Source organism: Carassius carassius, chromosome 40 (genome assembly GCF_963082965.1).
Source record: "Carassius carassius chromosome 40, fCarCar2.1, whole genome shotgun sequence".
Taxonomy (NCBI): domain Eukaryota; kingdom Metazoa; phylum Chordata; class Actinopteri; order Cypriniformes; family Cyprinidae; genus Carassius; species Carassius carassius.
In genome coordinates, this window is record NC_081794.1 from 8,291,394 (window position 1) to 8,315,624 (window position 24,231).

General features: G+C 36.3%; 1 protein-coding gene across 2 annotated transcripts in view; it reads left to right on the forward strand.

The window, feature by feature from the left end:
* Positions 1–24,231, forward strand: part of grid1b (glutamate receptor, ionotropic, delta 1b) — a 483,532-nt gene that overhangs the window by 57,400 nt on the left and 401,901 nt on the right. The window lies entirely within an intron of this gene.

Consider the following 24,231-nt stretch of genomic DNA (forward strand, 5'->3'; position numbering starts at 1 on the left):
TGCCCTTGAGCAAGGCACCAAACCCCCAACTGCTCCCCAAAAAAAAAATTTGAGTACGGGTCACCATTCTTGGTTGAATGTCACGTCACTTTCACTTTCATCTTGAGCACCAAACCAGCATATTAGAATGATTTCTGAAGGATCACCTGACACTGAAAACTGTAATGATGCTGAAAATTCGACTTTGCCACAATGGCGATAAATTACATTTTAAAATAAGTAAAATAATAATTAAAATATTGTTAAAGTAATAAAAGTGTAAATTGTAATAATATTTTTTTTTTTTCATTTTTTTTTACCTAAGAAAAAAAAAATGCATTACATTTGTGTACCTCACAACAATATAATGTACATTTGTATAGCATGAATATTCCTTCCAGAATCTGCTATATATATATATATATATATATATATATATATATATATATATATATATATATATATATATATAATAAATTCATCAGGGATGCCTCTAAGTTGAATTTCTTTATGCGGAACACAAAAGGAGAAAATGTAATGATTATCCAGCTGAACGAATAGAAATGACTCATTTTAATGCTTATAAAGTATATATGCTCATTTATTTGCTTTTCATTTTCTGATCCAAAGTAAGTGTTGTGTATCTACAGCATACCATTTTCACACAAACAAACACACAACTCTTACACACGTGATACATCTGCTATTGTTAGATGCATATACTATTGCCAATCCTTCACATTAACATTAGGTTATAGAAAGGTTTTGATAGTCACTTTAATATGTGTAACTGGCATAATTAAATATCCAATACTGACCAATATTGCATATCAGCTGCTATTCATATTATATATGCTATTGCATCTCTAAGATAGATCCTGCTTATGACTTGATGCTGGTAGATGTCTATGCCTCTATTTGCTGTGTAGGAAAATTCCCATTTCAACTTCAACCTCCTCAATATGCTTGTCTTGTTCTTCATTCCTTGCATCAGCATCACTGACCTAACCAGAAGATTGCCTTAAATTAGATCTAAGCCAGTCCTGAGGATTTCACGTTTCAGCTTAGATATCAGGATCCATTACATATCATCCTCCCAACTGCAGAAATTATAGCATCTTTTGCCTGTGTGGAATATGAACACTCACAGAAGATCAGAAAGTAGGCATGTAGATATGTTCTTTCTCGTGTAGATCACCCAGACTGGGTTCATCTGACTTACACTGTTTGAAGTAGCCCTATCCTTCCGCTAACCAAACGGGACCAAATGTGTGGCTAATATCACTGGATGGTATCCTGTTGGATGAAGAAAGAAGTGTGTTTATACCACAGCACTTCAGTCACCAACAAACCTGAAGAGAATTGAAGGACCTTTCAACCTCATCCTCCCTGGAAAGTTTAACATTTACATTCAGCTTGCAAAGTATGTAAGACAGGAGAGCTCTGTGACACTTTTTCCTATGACTTCTTTGACTCAGTGTTTTTGTTATGTTTCTTTTTTATAGAAAAAAAAAATCTTCACGTTACCTAGAAAGTGTGTAAATTAATATTTAAATGAAGTTCCAAACATAGGTTGTGTGGAGGAGCCTAATCATTCAGTCCTGTCAATCATCATTAGGAGCCTATATAATCAGCAGTCATTGAACCGTTCCAATGACATTTCTTCCAGCAAACCCTCACCTCCCCACCTACTCAGAGATCAAGTCCACTCTTGGGATTGAGCTCCTGCTTCAACCTTTAGCAAGAGAGATTTTTTTTTACCATTAGTTATGGGCAGTTGATCTTATGAAACTGTTCATTAATGTGAAGCCACAACCATGTCAAATGCCAATTATACACATTTTATGTCAGATGTTTGCAGTTTTTTTTATTATTATTTTCATTATTTTTTATTAAAGTGATGTGACATGTCATATAGCCAAGTATGGTGTCCCATACTTGGAATTTGTGCTTTGCATTTCACCCATCCAAGTTAATGCACACAGCATGAGGGTGGAAGAGAGTTCTGGGCATTCATTCAACCCCGGCTACATATCCTGCCAGTACTGAGACCCAAACCCACAACCTATGGGCTACAGTCTGACTCTCTAACCATTAGGCCACAACTTCCCCTATTTAAGGTTAAAATTGAGATCAGAAGAGATATTGCTGATTCAGTAGATACACTTTTTTATCATTTAACATTCATTAACCTAATCGCAGAACAACTTTAGAAGTGAAATATAAATACATTTTTATAACTCAAATAGTTTTTATTCTTTAAAGCAGGGTTGAGCAACTCTGATTATTTATATGCCTAATCAAATACACTTGAATAATCTAAAGAAAAGGTGTGTTCCATTCAACTGTCAATGCCCTGTAAAGTCGACTTCAAAGGGGGTTCTGCAAATTTAAGTGAGATTCCAATCTGAATAGAGCTAATATGCACCATACAAATGGGAACATCAATACATCACTTCACAAGATGTTGAGAAAGTCGTTCGATCCAGAATTTTGAATTAAAAAGGCAACGAAATTAAATTAAGGATCTGGTGTAATTGTCTTTAATTAGGCACAGGTGTGCTTTGTCCACAGGAATAAAATGCATGAAACATGATAGTTGCAATTTGAATCGCATGATTATAGTTAAATGAGATGAATAACACATTTGATAAAGCCAATAGAAGCTAATTCTCAGATTAAACATTGCAACAGAAATGTTGATACCAGTTTTAGCCCTTTCAAGTATGTCATAATTCTTCACAAATTAGTTTGACTCAAGTTTGATCTGTGTTTTATGTCGCTGGGTGTTCCGAACGTACAAAGTTAAATGAACTATCAATGATACTCCATGCTTGGGGAAAAGGGAGCAGTGATCACTGTGTCCTATGAATCGGAACGCAGCTAAGGTCTTTAAGATCAAATGAAAATTAAAGAAAGGAGTGTTTAATTAAGGTTGGAGCTAAACCCTGCAGGACAGTCACCCTGCAGGATCAGAACTGCCCAACCCTGCTGTAAATCCTCTATATTTTTTTACTCAGAGATGACTGTGATAATGAAAGTTTGGGCGGTGGTCACGTAGGATATCATCTCTGTATCCGATTTTCAAGTGCTGAATTTGACAGTGTTACTCCACCAGTGTTACAACCCTCTCTGGTCTCCCCTGATATTTTATCACATTTTGAAACCCACTTATTATTTAGATTTTCATCTTTATAACGCTGAAACCCAGAGAATAGCGTTGAATATAAATTGGGAAATGTTTATGACAATGCTTCGCAGAAGTGAAGCATGGGGGAAAATTTGCTTCCTAATTCTCCAAGTGTCTCCTCAGATGAAGTTTTTTTATGAAATCCAACCAAAAGCAATGTCAGTTATTGGTCTCTATCCACTAGACTGTAGAATTGCTACAATCTTGGTGCAGTTGGGAAATAAACTGCGAGGCATTGGAAAACGGTACACGGATGAGAGTGGCAAATCGATCTCTTTCTCAGACGTCCATCAGCATGGGGAGAAACATGGTGTGGGATGCTGATGGCATCTGTCATTGCGGACGCTGGTCCGACACAAGGGCCGACGTGGGGTCATACTCATGGGGGATTGTCATTTTAATAGACAAGCATTTCTTGTCTGTCGCGGATCATTTATTGGGGCAAAGAGCAGCAGTTACTGCAGTAGGGGAAGGGGCCATGGCTCTGTGCAATGCCTGTGACAGCTTGAGGATGGCGGGTGGAAGCTGTCCTCTTTGATCTGTCAAACCTGCATGATGGAACACACTCCGCATCTACCAGCTGCTCTTTCGTAAGATTACATGCACCTGGGGGCACATCCGCCTCCTCTTAATGTGTGTTTTGACATGGAGTTGTTGACGTCCCATCGTGATTGACTGAAGTGATGAGCAGTCATCTCATGAGCCAGTGTTTAACAACAGCCCTGAAGCCTGAGCAGTCCCAGTAACCTTTCTTTGACCGATTTTAACTTTTATGCAATGAGAAATTAAATGGTATTATAATTGGCCGTGTCTGAGAAGTGTTAATTCTGTGAGGTAATATTTGAGATGGACTTTTTTTTCTTAAATTGTCACCCAGGCTTTTTATGAAAATTAATTTTTCAAAAGATCTGCACTGCCCAGCTCATTGCCGCTAAAAGTCATATCAAAATTAAATATAACTTTTGCTTTGAATTGAATATGAAAAATAACTTTTGATTGCTTTGAATGTCATTCAGGGATGCTTTTCTACATTACTACATAGCATTACCTGTAGTAAAAGGCATTAAGAAACGAACCAGTTAGTCACAGACATTTCCTGAAAACATAGGAACATACATCCTTCTTTCGTACAGCGTTGGTTTTCCACTGGAACTAGCATATATACACTCTTTTAAAAAATGGCTTTAATTATCTCAACAAACTAAATGACATAATGAAACTTGTGTATGTATAGAAATATGGAAAGAAAGATAGAGATTGTATTACCTGTTAGTTTTTTTAATCTCTGCTCAAATGCATGATTTAGTCCATATGTCAAACTATCAAAAACCCACAGGCTTCTAACCACAGGTCGAGAGCTGTAGTTCCAACCACAAACTTTTGTGATGCTGTTTGTTAAAACTATGGATTCGGGAAACACCAAATCATTGAACTATGTTGATAATGATGGAACTTGTGAAAATAGTTGGCAGTGGAATTTGAAATTAAGATGCAGTTTTTGGAAGAAGAAGAAATATATATAATGAAATTTAAAATCAGCAAAAAAGTCATGTAATGAAGTAGAGTCAAATTCTTCTGAAGTTTCATCTTTGGAACATGGTTTAGTCCTAAATTATTATTATTATTTTTTTTAGGGGGGAATGCAAACTATTAAGTCACACTTTATATAAAGTGCCATTACATACTATGTACTCAAATGAAAACAAGTATAATGCACTTATTTTGTTCATATTCATACTTGAGGTGGGATAAGGGTAAGGTTAGGGACATGTTTGGTGGCATGGGTAGGGATGAGTCAACAATGTAACTATTAATGTAATTACATAACATATTTATGGATGTAACTACATGCAGGTATTTTTAATAAATAAGTAAAAATAATAACATCTATGCACACAATAAGATGATTGAATCAAGTGATTAATTTAAATGTAAATACAAAGCAGTTAAGACCACCTAATTTAAAGTGGGGCCAAATATTGATATATTTATTCTTAAATGGATAAGAAGAAAATATGTTTTCTTGAAATGTTTCTGATATATCTGTTCCCAGCTCTTCAGTGCACATCTCTTGATGATTTCTGTGGTTTCAGTAATAGAGTAATTGTCCACAACAGAGAGAGATCATGTCACTGAACGACTGGAGCTCGGCAGGGAATGGATATTGGCAGAATGCTTAACCTATCAGTGCTATTTGACCTGTCTTCAGAGTAAAATATACTGACCACTGCCCTGTCAGACAGAGAAACCCTTAGTTAGGTGCAGTGGACATATTCCCCTGCCACCAAATAGATGCTCATGAAAAAGGCCTGTTTGCCTGAGGAAGTAACCATAGCAACACTGGTTAAAGCTCTTTTTATATTGGGCATCAGCTCTTTTAAACAAAAGTACTTCCATTTTATATCTCTTTAAGATTTATACAATTAAAATAAAGTTTTTATTTATTTAATATATCACAAAAGTGAATTTAAAAGGTGCACACAGTTTGACTGGTTGATAGACCCAGTGCACAGATATGAAGTAGTAATAGATTTTTGCCGGACGGCAGCTTAATATCACTTTAATTCAATGGGCCTTACATCCTTTCAACAGCAAAGTAAATAAAAACCAAAAAGACATTGCAAGCTAACATCTCGGTTACGTATGGTAACCCTCGTTACCTGAAGGAGGGAACATCTGGATACATCATGTCAGATGAATGACAAATTGGGATCCTAATTCGTCAGTCATCTGAATGTGACGTCAAGAGTGACTGACTGAAAGGGAACAGTTTTTGTGAACATATTTGTGTGTGTGTGCGCGCGTGTGTGTGTGTGTAATAGCATTGAAATAGATTTTTGTCTCTGTTACTAGTTCTAAATGATGCTTGAGAATTAGTAACAGATAATTGGTGTTCTTTATAATGAAGATTCCTCAGAAAGTAGTTCTTAATTTAACTATAAAACCCATGGTTTTAAGGATAAAACCTGACAAATTTATTTTAATAAAACATCTACATAATAGCTTGAGGTGTGATAACCATGGTATAATAATAATAATAATAATAATAATAATAATAATGGTCACTCTTCATTTTAAAGTCCAATTCTTGCAATTGAAAAACCATTAACTATGATTTTTGCCTTAATAAACTCCTAGTTTCTTGCTTATTAATAGTAAGGTAGTTGTTAAGTTTAGGTAGTGGGTAGGATTAAGGATGTAGAATATGGTCATGCAGAATATGTGCTTTTCAAGTTCTATTAAACAGCCAATATATTAATACAGTATATATTGAAAGTATTTAGTTTAATTGGATTGGATTTTGAAACCTGCCCTATATGCCCAATTTGTCATTTCTATGATTCAGAAGTGTGCTCTTGAGCACCCCATTTAAAGATGTGATTCACCCTTTGCTGAGCCTGCACTGCTTAGCATTCCACAGTGCACAACTACCCAACAGTCCATGGGATGTTACAGCACCAAAGTGTGGTCTCTGAGGAGGATCACAGGGGCTTGTGGCAACATTTAGACTGGCTTGAAACTGAATTACCTGTAGAACTCCTTCAGACAGCTGACCTCCTTGAATTCACACACAGGGGAGAAAAAGACAGAGAGAAGAGGAGACTCTGTAGACTGAGACTGAGACAATAGAGAGAGTAGGTGACAGAGATGCAGTTCCTGCAGGAGCAATAATGTGTCCCTGTGTGTGAAGCAGCTTCTGACAAATAAAGCATGAGCAGTGGAGTGGAGAGCAAAACAGCATGTGGGAAATGTAATTTGCTCTGCTTTAATGCATGTGTTGGGCAGGTGGGTCTGTGTTACCACATGTGAATAAGAAAACCCTCACATGAGCTTCCACTGAGCAAGTGTAATCTGAACACAGCACACTGAATAGATGTGTATGTGCTGAGACGGTGGCTCAAGATTTTCTTTACCAACAGAAAACGCACTACAACAAGATCTGATAGTGTATCTGAGCTGCTACTTGCACGGTGATAATGTCATATAAATATGATTTATGGTTCTGAGATAATCGCATACATTTTAGCAGCCTTTTTGATCACTCTGAAAATCCCCAGCACATTGTTTTGTCATACACACACCGCGATTGTTCAGACACATGGCCTGAATTACTGCTGCAGCTGGCTCAGACTGTGATGGTGATGATGATGATGGTTATAAAATGTGAGAGGAAAGGGCACTATTAAAGACGCAATGAAATCAGAATTGGAGTTTTGCAGCATGTCAGCTTTCTATCTACTGTACAAGTCCAGATTAAAAATGTTTTTTAACACTTAAAGGAAAAAGGTGACATTTGGCAATGTTAGTTGAAGCATAAAACAATGCATTTTTTATAGTGTTTATTAATCTTTGTTAACATCAGTTAATAAAAAAATGAACTTCTTTCATTGTTAGTTCAGGTTATCTCAGGTACTAGCAATAATATTAATGAATATATATATATATATATATATATATATATATATATATATATATATAATTATTATTATTATTATTACTATTATTATTACTATTATTATTACAATAATGTATCAGTAAATTACTAATACTTAAATGTATAATTACACTGTAATAAGGACACCTTAAAATAAAGTGTGACCTTTTTTACTGTTGGCTTACAAATGTAATAGTTTTTAAAATATGGAACCTTACTTTAAAGGAGCCTGTCCTCCAACAAAAAACGACCATATAGGTCGTTTGTGCAAGCACCTTATTACGACCTATATTTACGTTTTAAAGTTAAGCGCCCTCTAGCGGGTGTAAAAATAATGACAGTATCGCGTTGCGGCTGTCGTCATGAAATGACGTATCACGTCATTACCAATCAAAACGCACGTTTATGTAAATGAAATGCATGGGCTTTTTACACCGATCTCACAGTATTTCCTACATATTTTACTAGGTGGCTTATTCGTTTGAATGACCACACCTAACCCCACCCCTAAACCTAACCCTCACAGAAATCATGCTAAATTATGATTTATTGAGCATATACATTTTCGTGCATGTCCGTTCCCTGTGATCAAACCCATGATAGCACGATTACATATCAACGTATATCGCAATAATCTTCCAACTGAGCTACACGAAACACAAACCAGAGGGCAAATAAAAGAGTACAAAACATTAATATGAAAACGACCTTTTGCCGCAATTGTAGTATACGCTCTGATGGGTCGTATTTCAGGGATTTGGACAAACGACCTATACGAGCGTATTGGTTGAAGGACAGGTTGCTTTAAAGTTACTAAGTTACTAAACTGTTTTACAGGAGTGGATTTAAAACATGGTGAATTGGCATAAACATAGCTGAGAGTTCTATTGGTGGAGCAATATGACCATGTAATTATTACAGTTATAATAATTATTCAGCAAGGGTGCATTATGTTGATCGAAAGCGAAAGTAAAGTCTTTTACTTTATTACAAAAAAGAAAAGAAAAAAATTCTATTGAAAATAAGTGTTGTTTTTCTGAACATTCTATTTATGAAACATTCTGAAAAAAAAGTTAATTGTTATCATGTATATTAAGCAGCACAGCTTTTTTCAACATTTAGAATAATAAAAATTATTTGCAACTCATTATGGGGGTCTTTGTCTTCTCAGGTGTAAATCCCAATGATATTCATGATAGTTGACGCCTACTCGTGTATGACTTTTACCAACAAAAAAGTGTCTTAGAAAATGTAAATCAATATATTGTTTTCTGTGAGTGAGTAAACAAGATAATTTTCACATTATTTAGAAAGAAAAATTCTAGGCTACATCTCCAGTTCTCAAAATCCCAATCTTCTTTATGTGTTTTATTGCTTTATTCAAGTGATTTAGACGCATCATTGCAGGTCAGTGTTAAATTACTCCTGGCTAAATTCTTCATCATTGCTCACTGATCTTCTTAAATATCAGCACACTAAGAGATATGAGTGTAAGTGTCCTTGAGTGATCCAAGGAAAAAAAAAGAGAGAAAGCTTGTGTATACATGCATGTATGCTCTCATCTTAGCACAGTCAATTTTCTGCAAATCTTTATTGAAACTCATCCTCAGAGAGGGAAGAGACTAGTTATAAAATGCTTTACATGCCGCTTTTTGGTTTTGGTTCCATGCCAGCGAGTGTTTTAAATGTGCATCTTTAGATATGGCAAAGTAAATGTGGGTTCTCACCCCTGTGGTCATGTGACACCTTCAAGGGTATCTCTGGGGTTCTGACTTTGGAGTCTGCTGCTGAGGTCAGCAAAGCACTGCACAGCTTTAATGGACACCGGCATATTTTAGCATGATTGGATAACCAGAACAGTCCCATGGATTTATTTATTAATTTATTTATTTTGTCATTTGTTGTATGTCAGTTAACTTGTTGGATGACTGGTTTGCCCATTTGCAGAGGTTTATCCTTACCGCAAGTGCAGTGAAAGAGTTTTACCTGACAAAAGCACAGTACAGTGTGAGGAAAGCAACTATCTGTAAGTTGAAAAACTACAAGCTACAAAAAAAAAAAAAAAGCACACAAAATGTAGCTTTAGGGATAAAACAGCTTGTCAACAGTTTGTGTACTTTTAACATTGTACACGTTGTTTTCACCCTGCATAATAAAAATATGCAAAAAAATTCATAATTTAATTTTAAAATGTTGCAAGGTAGAAGGACACCACTTGCTAGAAGTAAAAAAGACCCCACATTTACACTAAATACATCAAATAAAATGATGAATTGCAGTATTTAAGAAAATGTGTTGCTATTAAACTGAGGACTTCAGTAGGGACTGAAATGGGTCAGTAAAAAAAAAAAAAGATTCACTCAGATTCATTTTAGTCCTTACATAGAAGTAAAATGCTTTAAAATTAATCAGATTTCCCTACGCGAGACATTATTGCTCCAGTTCCACTAAATGTAGAGCTGCCGGCAAAGAATAAAAATGTGTAGTTTTATTATACTACATCATTCGTTTTTTTTTTTTTTTTTTTAGAAAAACCTGTAGATATTACAATCTAATCAGCCAAGCTACTATTTCTGGACCACTTAAAAATGTGAGTTAGTAATAACTAATTTCAGCTGCTTGCTCCAAGCCATTCTGGATTTATAAATTTATCTATTTTGTTGTATATAGCAGTTTAGTGACATGCTTAGTTGTCTCTTTGGGATGTTTTAGGTCAAGTTTTATGAGGACAAAGTGCGACTCCTTCTGTTACTGTTGCTTGTCATCACGGTGTAAGAATAAAGGTGCGTCATATTATCTTCCACCAGGGAGATGTTTAATTGCTTACAGCCAATGACTTTAACTCCTCTACACAAAGAAAATGTGCAGGGGTAGGGAACAATCAAACACTGTCCTAAAGATCATTCTTATCAGATCAGTGAGGTGAATTTATCTTTAAAACCAAGAAGCATTTAATTTTCTTGTAGCTGCCCTCTACTTTACCTCATTCTAATATATTGCAATAATTGCTTGCAGGATAATTTCTCTCATTATTGCACAGTCATTAATGCGTCGATTAACAAATGGGAAGGAAAGGAGACGTTAACCTAGGAGGAACAATACAAAAGGAACTGATGCAAGTAGATGCTAGCTGATTTGTACTTAAACAGGAAGCCATTGAAGTTGCTGTTCTTTTGATGTTGTTTTGAATTGAGGCATAAATACGTCCCAAAATCGAGTAAACTGCCCCCCTTCCGCAGGCAACATTTTAGACATCACATATACAACAATGTCAGTGCCTAACAGTGGTAAACTTATTTGTATCTGTATCTGCGTTAAACTGGAAGTTTGTGAAAACTACATGAAAAGCACTTTTAAATATAATCATGATTCATTCATAATTTCCATATAGCAAATAAGCCTTGAATCATTAATAGTCTTCCTTTTAACTACAAAAATTTTCTTCAAACAGTAATACTAAATAATAAATAAACTAAAAAAAAAAAAAAAAAAAAAGTTCTTTAGTAGAGCATGTAGGCATCATTTGCGTACATCATGGTACATCCGTGGAACATCTTTCTGCCACTGTTTTTCCAAATTGGTTTTGTTCCCAAAATTTTGGAAAAGCCATTGAAAAAGTACCATGTGCAATTCATGTACAACACATAGGAAGAAAATCAATCGATCAATCAATCAATAAATCAATCAATCAATCAATCAATCTTTTGTTTATTGATTTTCCTTAAATAATTCATGTCATGTAACACAAAATATACTTGTGCCAAACTAATTTGGGGGTCGAACAGTTGATTGGCCCGATTAAACCAATGTGATGACACAGTATTGTACACTGTTCCCTTTCAAAGGGAACTTCGAACTGCGTCCTCTAGGGGCCGCTTTGGGGAACACCTCGTCGTGACCCGTGTCTGAAGCATACATTGAAAAAACACCAACTTGTTGGCCGGTGACAGCCTCCGAAAATTACCTTTTGACCATAACCCTCCAGCTCAGGTGAGCCTTTTATTTCTGCATGATCTCCATACAGAGATTAAAAATAAATTAAAGATGCCGTTTTCTTCTCGCATCCATCGGTTTCGGCATGAAAGTTATCTGCCGACATCGAGGTGATGAGCCAAACGGCTATGAGGGAATGCCCCCTGTAGAAAGAGCAAATTTTTTTTATAAATAATTAATAAATAATTTTTATCTGTGAAATTTTTTTCTTTCTGCAGGGGAAAACCCCTCTTAATCCTCTCTTAATCTCCCTTCTTGCCATTTAAGCCCCTTCAGAAAATCATCTCGCTTAAATGGCAAGGCATACGCAGTAGCAGGTCAGGCTGTGGCTTTATTACAGCACAATGCTGGTGCTTCAAGCATATCAGATCTGCTAAGAGACCTGGATAGAGGCAGGGGCCTTTTTCTGATCTGGTAGCTGAGCTGCGCCGCACCACGGATCTCTCTCCGTGCTACCAAGCAGGCCGCCTCCGCCATGGGCAGGACTATGGCAGCCATGGTGGAAGCGGAGAGACATCTGTGGATGAACCTGGCAGACATCGGGAGGAAAGAAAATGCTTTCTTCTCGATGTTCAGGTTTCGCCTTCTGAGCTTTTCTGTATTTCCGTTGAGACGGCGATTTGAGAAGTTCAGGGAGACGAAGGCGCACTCTGCTGCTTTCAGATCCTTCGTTCCACGAAGGTCCAGGTCTGAGCCTGAACAACATAGGGGTCCTGGCCTGTCTCGATCTGAGGATCAAAGACGGGCACAGAAGGCTAGTGTCGCAACTCGCGCTCCTCCCCCACCTGCGGGCAGGGGTTAGAGGAATCGTGGGTCACGAGGAGGTAAGCAGAACCTAAGGGGTATGATCTAGACAAGGCAGCGTTCTCGTCCGAATCGGAGTGATACCGAGGTATCTACTCTTTCCCTTTGGGGATTTTTAACCCTCTGGAGTCTAAGAGGTTATCAGGAGAAAATAGCCTCATAATGCGTATATGCGTTAATTGACTTCAGAGGGTTAACTTCTGCTTTTATCCTCCCTTTCCTAATTCCCCTGTAACCACCAGCTCTTCACCTGATCGTCTCCTATGCTGGACCTATAACGTTTTTTTATGGTTCTATGTTCATAGCAACCACCTGACTGATGGTCCAGACTAAAAGGAGGCGCCCCTTGAGCGGGGCTCCAGCGCAGGAGGGTGGGTGAGTAAATGTAACCCTCTCTGTATATTCTTATGTGTATTTAATTGCTGGTGGTTACGTGTCTACTAATAAACTCTGTGAGTTTCCTTTTGCAGTGCTCAGTTACAGTGTTTACTAAACACTCGCCAGCACCAGCCATCCGGCTTCATGTTCCGGTATTAGGCGGCTGAGATCACAGGTTTCTGAGGGAGCCTCCTTGATCATCAGGCCTGGCACATCACTGCAGGGAATTTCATGGATGTCCGGCCAGGTCACCCCGAGGGGTCTCCTGGCTGCTTAGGGGTGCTGTCGCATCTAGCGGGAAGTGGAGGTGGCAGTTACAGAAGTCTTCTTGTATATTCTGACTCAGGTGATGCTCCCCTCCTTTCTAAAAATCCACAAGTGGTAAGTTTGCACGCAAGACTCTGCAAACTTTCTGAAATCTTGTACGATAAGGATCACGCGCTCTGCTTCATTCCCTTTCTTGAGATGATTAGACCTTGGTTCCTTGGGCTCCATTCATCCAGTGTGTATTTGTTTTAACACCTCAAGCATCGCTTCCCTCAACATGAGGGGCTATTTGGGTGATTCTCGTGGTAATTTAGCAGCGCTCCCCTTTTTCCCCAAAAAAAAAAGGGTCGCCTATGAGTGCGCTACTCTGAGCTCGGAGTTCTCCTCTCATATGAGACTGAGTTCTCTGTTTTTTCCCCAGAGCGCTCCAGTATTGTTTCCATAGATCGAGTTGATGACTCTCAATCATACTGTTTTGAGATGCAACATTCCATCTATGAGCTGCTCTATCAGAGTGCCACGAGAGCCCCTCCTTAGAACAGTATTTGAAAATCCATGCTATGGTAAGTGTGCACGTGAAGTCTTTGCACACTTTCTGAAATCCACACTGTGGTAAGTTAGCACGCTAGTATTCTGCGTTCTTTCTAAAATCCTATATGGTGAGGGTTTCGCGCGGTTGCTTCGTGCCCTTTCATGAGTTGGTAAAAGCCCCGTTCATCTTGGGCACCACTCCACCTATGTATCCTCGGATACCTATTTAAACAGGGTGTTGCTACTAGAGAACTGTTGAGACAGCTCTTTCAGCAAGCTTATGCGTAAGCTAGCGGTAGCCCCTGTGTGACAGGCAAGACTTGGTAGAAATGCTAGGTTCTTAGCCGTATCCCTTTAAAGGAATCTTTCCTGATTCCAAGCCTTCAGCTCTACCCGGGGCCGAGGCCCTAACCATTAAGTTAGGTATGTAGCTTAGGCCTTTTGGCCGTAAGGGGTACTGTCACAGACAGCCGTCTAAACGTCCCAGGGGCAACTCCCATGGAAATGGTAGAGTTGGTACTTAGTGCTCGCCATGATTCTGGCCTGCACTTCCCTCAGCATGGCGGCGTGGGTATACTGTTCCCCAAAGCGGCCCCTAGAGGATGCAGTTCGAAGTTCCCTCGAAAGGGAACTGTCTCAGGTTACGTATGTAACCATAGTTCCCTGAGTAGGGAACGAGACACTGTGTCCTCTAGCTCCCTGCCATGCTTCGGACGTAAGCTTCAGACGAAGAAGATAGTGACGTGCTCTCCCGGTGCTTATTTATAGTCGCGCCGGTAGTGACATCGGAGGCTGTCGCCGGCCAACAAGTTTTTTTTTTAAGTTTTTTCAATGTATGCTTCAGACTCGGGTTACAACGAGGTGTTCCCCAAAGCGGCCCCTAGAGGACGCAGTGTCTCGTTCCCTACTCAGGGAACTATGGTTACATACATAACCTGAGACAGTTTTCACACACAGGTGTGATGTGAATAAGCAGCCAAATGACTTAAAACTGATCCTGAGGTAGTCCTGACATATTCTGATGATATTTATATGTTTCTATCCACCCTTTACAATATCCCTTGAAATCAGCATGCAATGTGTCTAATTGCCATGACATGACATTTTAGGTTTCATCAACAGATTATTATTTTTTATATATAATTGTATTTTTTTAAGCTTTTTTTGTTCTTCCTTATGCAAAATTTAGAGAAGTCCACATTACAAAGTAGAGGTAGAAATAGAAATAAAAGAATGTACTTTAAACAACAAATACACTGAAGTGTAAACTGGATATAATGTTTTCAGTCACTTAACTGCATGTTAATTACAATTTATTTTGAAATATGTTACAATTAAATGTTAAAATCAAATTACACACTACAGTTAAAATGATAATTATATTTATTTTGTATTTTTTTATTAGTATATTTATTATGTATTTTGCATGTGCTTTAGTATGTTGGTGAACAAATCAAAGTAGTGTACTTTAAAGAATAAGTATAAAAAAAGAATTAAATGTGACAGAAGTGTGTAAGAGTTGTAAAAGTTACGTGGCATTTTATTTAAGTGATGTTATATTATCTGCAAGTAAGTTTTTTATTAATATTACTTTATTTTTACACGTTTAATGATTTGAAATACACTTACAATTGCACATTCAGTACAATGTGCACATTTGTTTTTAACAATGGCTATTCATTTCTCATTGCAAGGTTAACAAACCTTCACCAATACTAGGACTGAATGAAACAGAGAAGCACATTGTGTATCTCTCTAACAGACCAACCAAATAACACAAAACATGTTTAATGCGTTATCTTACTCTGGACAAGTTTTGATTTCTGAGAAACGTGTAATATATAGAAACCGAAATGTGTTATCACAGTGTTCTATTTTCCTACAGAATTCAAATTCAAACCTGCTCCAACACAGCTGCCTGTTATTATCAAGTAATCCTGAACACCTTTATTAGCTGTTTCAGGTGTGTTTGATTGGGGGTGGTGTGCTGCAGGATGATAACCCTCCAGAGACATTGTTGGCTACCCCTATATTACAGTATTGAGTTGTTGAGCTTATTAGTATGCTAACATCAAACTCTGTTCAGCACTTGTGAGTACCACAATTTACACAGTGTTCTTGAGCGATTTTTAAAAGAGTGGCTGCTCTTGAAGAGCAAAGAGTGACTTATGAGGTTTTATTTAGGTTGTTACGCTATTTTAGAAGGCAAACAACACTTGTGCAAAAACTATAGGTCCTTGTATCTATGGTTACATGAAGAACTTTTAACACCCATCTTCCATTGAACGAAATGCTCTTTGTAGCTGAAAATGAAATGTTCTTTAGAATTTTAAAATAGTAATGTTTATAGATTTTTAAAAGATTCCTCTGATCCTAGGCCAAATCTCTAGTCTTTAGTCACTAGTTTGAAATGTTCACCACAGATGATTAATGACCATTGCAATCATTGCGATTTTCTGCAAAATGTCAGACGTTGTAAGGCGCAGTCCTGGAGTGTGGCTTCTCCTAAAATGAGAATCGAATTAAGAGCCATTAGGCGCACAGAGCCTGATGACGCAGCAAACCATCACTTGCTCCACACATTTGTTTTTTAAATTGCTTTTAAAGACAAGCCATGATCAATACACACACACACACACACACGCTCCCACACACACAAACATATATATATATATATATATATATATATATATACTGGAAGAGGGTTTTCAAAAAGCTAAATTTTCACTCAACAAAAGTGCCACTCCCTTTTGAAGGGTTCTCCTAGTAGGGAGCAGGCCAAGGAGTGGGAAAAAGGTTTAGAAGAGAATGGGGTTAACAGCTGGTGGTGACAGCTCTACTGTGCCATTATGATCTGTGTGTCTTGCGTTTTTAGCCTCCAGCTGTTTTGTTTACTCATGAAATGTGGATATGACCCAGCAAGTTGTGCTTTTTTACAACATTGGTCTCTGTGCGGCAGCGGTCAGCAGTGTAAGCAACAACTTTAATGCTCCCTGACATCCCATCAACATCACATTCGTGAGCATCCAAATATATTGTGCACAGAGAGATGGACAGAGTGCTGTGATAATAGGGAAGGGGGCATAAAAGTTGATGGAGATATGAGGGCATGTAGGGGATTTCTGCATATTAATCATGTGTTTTGCCTGCCCCTCCATGATCTATTCATGACAGTTGGTCCTCATTTAGTGCCTACAGAGAATGTGAGGGTACTATAGAAGATGTCATATATACTGCAGTAAAAAGCAACATTCTGAAGTGGAATAGTTTCCACTAAAGCGCAAACTCTAAAGCCTCCAGACCCAAGGGGAGACATTTGCGATCACCAGAACTGCATCTTTCTAGTGGTGACATTTATCCATTGCTTCAGTTTAGTGATATTTCTGCCTCAAGACCCTTTTTTTCTGTATTTACCATTAAAGTACTGAAGTATAACAGTAGGAATCCAAATACCAGGTAAATATGATTTTGCCATTAGACATTTTTTTTAATGGTAAAAAAATGCAGTTATAGTTTAGAACAGATTTTGAAAAAATATTGCATTACATCACTTGCTAGATCCTCTGCAGTGAATGGGTGTTGTCAGAATGAGATTCCAAACAGTTGATAAAAGCATGACTTCAATCCATCAATTAATATGATAACAAACAAATTCACCCTTTAATACTTTTGCTTCAGGTTAAAATAGTCCTCTATTTATAATTTGTCTTTCTCTGTGAAGAGAGAAAAAATTGGTTGTCACATCTGATTCAGGTGACATCAGAGTTCTATACAAGTGGATTTTGATGTAAGAGGACAATATAGCATGGACTTTTTTACTGAAGGCAATGTTTTAAGGATTATGGACTCGTGTTTTGGCCAGATTATTATTATTATTATTATTATTTTTTTTTTTTTTATTATTATTATTATTATTATTATTATTATTATTAAATTTTTATAATGCCTTAAAAGCTTTTCACTTTCACAAGACGTTAACTGATGTATTTTCTTTTTTTTTATTCTCTTCAATCAAACCATTACTAAACTAAAATTTATTTTGTTCAAGCCCCAAGAAATAATCATATTAAACTACTTAAATAATAAATAATAATAATAATAAAAATAAACACCGACTTAACTATTACAAATAAATTAAATAAATAAATAACCTCTTCATTGCACTTGCAGCAAGAGAACGCACCATAATTTGTGACAAACAAATGCATGAACAAACAAACAAATAAATGAACAGGTTAATCAATCTTAAGTACCTTAATGTGCTCTGAATTTTATTATCAGTTTCACACATATGAATCAACATACTTTCCTCTCAGTTTAATTCAATAATGTCATAATTGTAATTAAACTTTAACATAATATCATTAAGTTACTAATGTAATTAAGTAGTCTCAAAGTGATTTTGTCACTGACAAGATTATTATTAAAGCACATTACTCAATTATCATCTTCTTTAAGCTAGCAAGCACAAATGAGAACACAAAATATACCTTTTTTTACTATATTTAAAAACACAATGAAAGAACAAAGATGAAGAGACCAGTCAGGACACTGACATTTGCACAGTAATTTTTCACTCATCAAAGCAACATACTTTGTTATCGTAAATAATACCATGTGTTACCCGTAGTATCTTTTTAAAAAAATATTTTTTTCTGATGGTGTATATCCAGCAAATTATGGTGCATGGTTTTGTCTGTGTCAGTGCACAGAAGGGTAAGCAGTGATGGAAGCTAAGGTGGGCTTCCTACTCACAAACTAGCACTTGACTGTCAGTTCTTGCTTTGTAGAGAGAGAGAGAGAGAGAGAGAGAGAGATTCCCACAAATAAATTGGTCTTGACTCTTTTGAATGACCCCTGACTTGTTGGGACAGCTTTATGGACATTGCTTTAACTCCCCTTTTCCCTTTACATCCATCGCACTGGCATCTCTCCTGCATTTGGACAGATGACTTTGAATGGGTTGTTATTCTGTCAGGAGGGGGCTGATCCCCAGTTCCCTGAGTGGTGACCTCATCTCAGTCTACAGCGACTGTGTGGCAGTCTGAAATGAGCTGAAATAAAATAGAGACCAAGTTAAACAAATCTTGTATTTCTTCCAGTGATGTTCTTAACCAATGCCAGAGAAATACCAATTTTAACCTGTTAACCATTACCTGAGTAGAGTCTCGCTGCAGCTTGCGGTGGACATCCAACCCCGCCCACATTCAACTGTGGCGTCAGACGCCACGCCTATGTCATACGTAAAAATACATCATCAGGTGATGCCAGGTGAACACCCATGTGTTGCGTGCATGTGCAAAAATGGCGGAAGTGTGTTGTTTCGGGGATCAAATTAAATGATATCTTTCGTTTTACTAATACAGGTTAAATAACATGTATTACATAAATTTAAATAGTACAAATTAAACCTAGGCCACATCTCTAATGTATGGAAGTAAATTCATCCAAACAGCCGGTAAAAAGCCTGCATTGGTTGATTATACTTAGGCAAATTAATAACATATTTATACCTTTCGCTGTTCGATTATATAATGACAAATTCACATATTTTATGATCGATTGCAACATACCTTAGGCAATATCAAAGTTAAGTAGACAATTTTGTTTAAGGCATTTTTAATTATCTAATTCTCTAAAAATATGATTCACTTATAAGGTGGGAACGTTAGTGATATCACTATTTTAAGGATAAATATGGGTGTTATGCAATAACTGGAATCCTCCCCTCTTTATTTTATTTTTAAATGTGTTTATTTTTCATATTTCTTTCATTTAAAAAAAAAAAATCCTGATTTTGGCAAATTTATACACTTCATTTGGTTTTAAGTATTTTTATTTTTTTTACTTTTAATTATATTCAAGAACAATTATGATCTACACACTAATATTTTTTATATGTGCATGGAAAAAAAAAGTTTATCACCTCGCAAAAAAGAGCAACAACATTTACATTATAGGATTTACGGTTCTCTATATAGACTAAGCTACACATACATAGGCTTAAGGCAGTGGTTGCTTTGACAGATTATGTAAGTAACATGGCATTGACTTTTGGGCCTTTTTCCATCAACACAAATATATATACAAATGTGTCCAAATCCTACAGATGCATAAAGATCAATAAAAAGACATCCCTTGTTTCACTGGGTATTGTTATATTTATTTCACAAAACACTAATATTCAACAATGTAGAGTAAATAAATTATTATATATTAAATTACTCAAAGAAACATGGCATTGACTTTCAGTCCCTGTTCATCAACACATTTTAATAAGAATGTTTCCATATCCTCGCGATTGTCAAAGACAAACACACAGGCATCACTTGCTTTATCCGTCTCTCCTTTCAGGTAGTCTTTGATTATATTAGACTGTTTTTCTTCGTCCATCTGGAGAAATTCAGGCTCTGTCACCTCTCCATGGAACAGCTCACAGTGGCTCTGAACCCAGCACCATGCTACACCAATGTCCCTTATGAACTTCCTCTTCAGTTCCTCTTTGATCTTCTGTTGAAAGTACAAAATAAACTGTATTTGTGGGGTAAATCTAAAATTACTATAATTATTTTCACAAAAAAAAAAGTTTTTACCTCATCACTCTCATCTTGACCCATCACAGTTTCCGTACTGGCTGGCTGTTTGCTGATGGTGGACTCTGACAGCCTAAAGACAGACTCAAAGGTTAGGTAAATGGACCATTTGTAGAGCATCTTTTTAGTATTTCCAACCACTCAAAGCATTCAACATTTCTAAACATTCAACATTGTGGCCTCTCCAAAGTTTTCTTCAGTGGTGGAAACACTACTTCGTTACTGTACTTAAGTACATTTTTCAAGTATCTGTACTTTACTGGAGTAGTTTTATTTTGAGTAACTTTTACTTTTACTTCACTACATTCCAAAGCATAAAATCGTACTTTTAACTTCACTACATTTCATAAAACATATCGTTACTCCCTATAATATATCACGTGCTCCAACACGCAGAAGCGGTGTTTGATTCATCATGAACGAACTGAGTCTTTTCAAAATAAACTTAAATCAGATCGCAAATCGCACCAAACGATTCGTTTACGAATTAGAATGATCCGATTGCAGCCTACTGTCTATGGATTGCAGCTGTCCTGGAGTCGACCACTCACTGATTCAAATGAACCGTTTAGTGCGAGTCTCCAGAAGTAAGAACCGGGAGATCTTGTGAGTGCGCGTGCGTCTGATGTTGCTAAAAGTAAGTTACTAATGTCGAAATTTTGGATTAATTATTGTAACTGAAAATCATAGGTCAAAATTGTCAGTTGTTTCCGTTGTAAAGAGTGATCTATTTAAGCCCACTGAAATACTCGAGTGCAGACGATGCAGACACATCAATTTTAGGTAAAAAAAAAATAAATAAATAAATAAAAAAACAAACATTAAAATTACACAGATTAAATACAATAACTCATGCACGTTCAAATTCCCCGCTGCCGTAATGTTAAACAGTTTTATTAAAATGCTAACATCCCTATGTGACGTCTGTTTTTATATTGTTTATCAACAGTAACGTTTGGATTAACTAGACGAGTAGACAGACATGAATGTTTATTTATAACCGTACTGAAAATAAGTAAATATTGTTAGCTGATGCTAACTGTCTAGCTAACAAGCTTGCTGGTGCTAAGTTGAGGTAATTTTTATAAATAATGTCCAAATATTTTTATTCAACCACTTATATATATATATATATATATATATATATATAGATATAGATTACATCTGGGGAGAAAAGAAAGGATGTGATGTTCAGAACATGGTAACTACAGTAATTATCAAAGTGGGAAGAGATGCACCCTGTTTGGCCAGGGGTGTTTTTACACCACAGACAAGGTTTGAGAAGGAAAAAATCCAGTGGCGTAGCCATCTTTTCAGAAGTGAGGGGGACAGAAAATATATATATTAGGCTATATATATATTAGGCTATATATGTAGGCTATATAACATTTATTTAATCTATATAGCTTACCAATCAACAGTTTTTGAACAGTAATATTTTTTTATGTTTTTAAAGAAGTATCTTCTGCTCACCAAGCCTGCATTTATTTGATCCAAAGTACAGCAAAAAACAGTAATATTGTGAAATATTTTTATATTTAAAATAACTTTTTTCCCTATTTTAAATTGTAATTTATTCCTGTGATCAAAGCTGTATTTTCAGCATCATTACTCCAGTCTTTAGTGTCACATCCTTCAGAAATCATTCTAATATGCTGATTTGCTGATTATCAATATTTAAAACATAAGTATTTTTTTTCAGTATTCTTTGATGAATATAAGGATCCAAAAATTAGCATTTATGTGAAATAAAAAGCTTTTGCAACATTGTACACTATATATCATTCAAAAGCTTACAGTCAATATAATTTTTGTTTTTTAGAAAATAAATTATAGAAATGAACACTTCTACTTAGCAAGGACTCTTTTGTGGGTTCGAGTCTCAGGCCGGCAACACCATGACTAACGTTCTCTTGAGCAAGACACCGAACCTCCAACTGCTCCCCGGGCGCCGCAGCATAAATGATGCCCACTGCTCCGGGTGTGTGTTCTCGGTGTGTGTGTGTTCACTGCTGTGTGTGTGCACTTTGGATGGGTTAAATACAGTGCACGAATTATGAGTATGGGTCACCATACTTGGCTGTATGTCACGTCACTTCACTTTAAATTGATCAAAAGTGATGATAAAGACATAATTTTCTATTTCAGATTATTCCAGATTTCTATTTCAAAATAAATGCTGTTCTTCTGAACTTTCTATTCATCAAAGAAACCTTATTTTTTTTTATTATTTCTGAAGGATTGTCTGACTGGAGTATTGATGCTTAAAATTCAGCTTTGAAATTTCAACAAATTACATTTTGAAATATATCCAAATAAAAACCGTTAATATAAATAGGTTAGTAAAAATATTTCACAATTTTTCTGTTTTGCTGTACTTTGGATCAAATAAATGCAGACTTGGTGAACAGAAGAGACTTCTTTAAAAAATATTAACAAGCTTACTGTTCAAAAACTGTTGACTGGTAGTGGATACGATAGGCAACTTAAATTTTTCTCAAATTTCTAACTTTTAATTGGCTTAGAAATCTATAACTGCTGGACAATAACAAATATTATTGATTTGTTTATATACTACAAAATGTTTTTTGTCAATTAGCACTGCATTGTTCATACTTTATCACCTGCTGAAGATGACTTGAAAAACCATATATTATTGCAATCGTATGTTTAATGTCTTCGTGTTTCCAAAAGTTTCTGGCCTTTTTTTCTGTGTAAAAACTGCTTTCATACAGCGATTAGTTGGAGGCTTTTGCCCATATTAGGAATTTCCTGATATGACTTTCTGCGCGCACCCTCAGGCTTCGAGTATGAATGAAACACACACTGCAGGAGAGTTCAGCGCTCTGTGATGTTCATCTCGCTGTATTCTGGGTCCGAATAAAATATCAAATCATGTGCAGACTATCCCGTCTCTTTGAGCTTAAATCTATATTTATTCACACCAGCTCTTGAAAACCTCTATGTGAGGGGGGGAGGGGGGCCTGATTATGAATTATGATTATTTTCCTTTAAAATGTTCTTCCTAACTTCAGGCCTTATTATCATGTCATATATAGTCCTAACTGTGATGTTCTGTAAAACAACAAACTTTAAAATACTTTGTTCTTACTGGTGAAAATCAGATGGTCATCTCTGTTTTCTCTCATGTACATCACAGTGTAAGCTTTCACAGTTAACATCACTCTCATCAGTGTAGTCCATATCAACAACAAAAATATATCTTGACTCCATATAGTTGTTATTTTGGAAAAAATCCCAGGTATTTTGAGCAGTAGGATTATTAAAAATATGTGCGAATATAAAATTTAATTAAGTAGCCTATATAAAATTTCAGTACTTTTTTACTTAAGTACATAAAAAATTGAGTACTTTTGTACTTTCACTTGAGTAAAATTGAAAAAGGAGTACTTTTACTCTTACTGGAGTAATATTTTATTATATGTATCTGTACTTTTACTCAAGTACTTGATTTGTGTACTTCGTCCACCACTGGTTTTGTTACTGCTTAACATTCTAGGAGGAAACATTTAGTGTGTCTGGGTAGTTTGAATGCAGAAGAATCCATTTCATTTCATTTCATTAACCAGTTGTGTGTACCTTGGATGTGACATGTTTTGCAAGAGCAAACGACACCACCACCTTCGGAGCTGAGGGATGTCATCCTAACAGATAAAACACAAAATAAAAAACTGAGAATGCATTCGAAAAATTTATGGAAAAAATAAATATATAAAAAAAGGAAAACCTTCCAAAAGAAAATTTGAGGTAATCACCTGGCTAAAGTCAAATGTCCAGTCCAGGGCTATATAGAGTGCATACTGAAACAGACAACAAATACCGTTGAGAAAATTCAAATATAAAAATTTACTGACACCAATTTATTGTACGGTACCGTACAGATAACACTAGACTGTATTAATCTAAATACTGCATGTAAACTAAACTAAACTTTTGCCATCACCATAACTGCTCAGAATCTGTGAATTACAGCTTACCATCAGCATGAACAGACAACAATCCAGTCCCTCTCTTTGGGTTGGAATATTCTATCAAATATA